Source organism: Ricinus communis, unplaced genomic scaffold (assembly GCF_019578655.1).
Source record: "Ricinus communis isolate WT05 ecotype wild-type unplaced genomic scaffold, ASM1957865v1 Ctg122, whole genome shotgun sequence".
Taxonomy (NCBI): Eukaryota; Viridiplantae; Streptophyta; class Magnoliopsida; order Malpighiales; family Euphorbiaceae; genus Ricinus; species Ricinus communis.
The window spans coordinates 1-2823 of NW_025963423.1; the positions used below are offsets into that span (position 1 = coordinate 1).

General features: G+C 38.1%; 1 non-coding gene across 1 annotated transcript; it reads right to left on the reverse strand.

Annotated features, from left to right (window-relative positions):
* Positions 1-480: 480 nt before the first annotated feature.
* LOC125368722 lies at positions 481-587 on the reverse strand. Its single transcript, XR_007214483.1, has one exon. It is a non-coding gene; the product is annotated as a small nucleolar RNA R71 (small nucleolar RNA).
* Positions 588-2823: the final 2236 nt, after the last annotated feature.

Here is a 2823-nt window from a genome sequence, read left to right on the forward strand (position 1 = left end):
CCTAATATTTTTTTTTTCTTCTTTCGAGTTTAGCGCATTTGTAGATAGCTTTAGTCATGCATTGCTCCTCAAGGCCGTTGGTTAGCATTATCGGAGGGCCAAAGGAGTCATCTCATATAGGGCATTGGGTACTGTGTGTATTTAACTTATGTATATTAAGCCTGATGCTGCATAAGATTATAAATATATGTTGGAATTATGTAATAATATACGTTTATAAAGTTAAAGATATTGATCTCATTAATACTAGTTTGGTAAAATTTTCATTACATTTTCTTTATGAAATATTTTTAGGCCATATTATATATGTGTATGAACTTAGCTTGGATTTAAAACCCTTATATTGCTATTTGCAAGTTAATTACATATTTTGGTATTTATTTGGATGTTTTGAGTTTGGGCATGACACAAACACTTTCACTACTTGGGATTCTTTAAGAGAAATTTCTATTTAAGTACTTTCCTCCCTCTAAAACTGCTAAACTTAGAAACGACATACCTTCTTTTGTGCAGTTTAACGATGAATCAATGTACGACACGTGGAAGAGGTACAAGGACCTACTGCAATGCTGCCCACACTATGGACTACCAATCTAGTTACAGGTACAAAATTTTTATAATGGTTTGACTTTGGCTAATAAGCATATGGTAGATGTAGCTGCAGGTGGTTCTTTGAGCAGCAAGACACCAGAGCAAGCCTAAAGCTTGATAGAGGAGATGGCCATAAACAATTACCAGTAGCACACTATTAGGAGCATGATGGGACGTCAAGGGAGTGTACACTAGTTGGATGCCACTGCAGCCTCAAGTAGAGTTGTTATCCAAGAAAATTGATCAACTCTCGATGCCTGTCCAAGAAGCTCAAGCAAGTTGTGAGTTTTGTGGCGGCCCCCATTTCAGTAGCAACTGTATGTCAAGAGGTGCGTTTGCTCCTTCTTCATCTACCCATGAACAGGTGGACTATATAGGGAGTCACCAGCGTGAGAACAACTCAGAGCAACACTTATAATCCGGGATTGAGAAATCATTCAAACTTCAGATGGAGGAGCAATAACAACCAGGGGCCACCAAGGTTTCAGCTCCTACATTAGCAACAGCAGAATCATATCCTGCACTCTCGGACTCAAGAGACAAAGCCTAACTTGAGGAACCGACGATAAAGCTCAGGTCCACTCGAGACCCCAGATCCAGTAGACAGAACAATTTAGAAATCAATAGGCCTCCATTTAGAACTTGGAGAATCGGGCAGCGATTTCTAAGATGATGGCCGAGAGCAAATGAGGACTTTACTGCCAATACATAGTCCAACCCGAGAGAGCATGTGAGCGCAATCACTTTGCGGTAAGTATATTCCTAGTTCTTTCTTTGCTTAATAATGATGTTGATGCATGTAGATTCAAGCAGAAGGTTGAAGATAACAAGGCGAAGGAACTAAAGAAGGAAGAGGCAAAGAAGATTCCACTAAGGGAATACTAGCCTAAAATTTTATACCCTAGAGTCAAGCAAAAAGCTCGAAAGTTAGTTTGGTAAATTTCTTAATGTATTTAAACAACTGCACATAAACTTACCTTTTGTTGAAGCTATTTCACATATGCCTAGTATACGAAGTTCTTAAAGGAGATCCTTCGCATTCGCGGACGCTTAAACGAGGAATGTTCAGTGATTTTCCAAAACAAGTTACTAGAAAAGAAACATGATCCAAGGAGTTTTACTATCCCTTATATTATAGATGACTTAACTATTAATGATGCTTTAGCTGATTTAGGAACTAGCATTAATGTATTAACGTACAAATGTTTGCTAAGTTGAATGGGAGAGACAAAACCTACTACGATGAGTATACAACTAGTTGATAGGTCACCAAGCATCCTAGAGATATTGTAGAGAATGTACTCATAAGGTGGATAAATTCATATTTCCTATTGACTTTGTGATCTTAGACATGGATGGTGAGAGTAGTGTACCTTTGATTCTAGGTAGACCTTTCCTTGCAAAATCTAGGGCAATTATAGATATTTGTGATGGAAAGCTTGAACTTAGGGTAGGGGATGAGACTGTCACCTTTGACTTGAATAATAATTCTATGGAATAGTCTTTAGATCATATGATGATGCTGTATTCTATTAATGTACCTGATGATGTTGTGAGACGTAGTTGCAGAAATGTTGGTTAAAACCCTCAACAAGTTACTTTGCCAATGGAAGATGAGCATGAGCTCTCAAATGAGAAAGTGTTGGAGCAGCTTGAATTTTGGTTAGCAAATGAGCCAAGCGAAGAGGATAATAAGTTTGTTGTAATTAAAGGGGTAGATGTGCGGTCGAGGCCGAATCGAGCAACCACCGCCTTGAGTTGAAAAAGGTCCCAAAGCATATCGACTATACATATCCAGACAAAGACAATAGTTTGCCTGACATTTCAGCTGTCACAATCCAATCTGTGGGCCCATGACCGGCACTAGGGAATGGGTAGGCATAAGGCCACCAAATCCTGTAGTAAGCCTAACTATTCACTAACTCAAACAAAATGCAACTCGACTGGCCCATTGGCACTTTTCCACAATTAACCTTAAATCAATGAGGTACTATATATTAACTTCAGTGCCAAAGCATAATTAGACAAGACTTGAATTTACATGAAATTACAAAATGATAAATCAAAAATTTCTACTGCGGAGAATTTAGAATTTTAAGAGTCAAACATACCAAAAATCAATTATATCTAACCCGAAGATGAAGGAATTAGGCTGCTAGATGAAAAGAACTGTAGGAAACTAACAACATCTAAAAAGCAGTTAAATTGAGACTGTCAGTCTCGAGAGTGAGT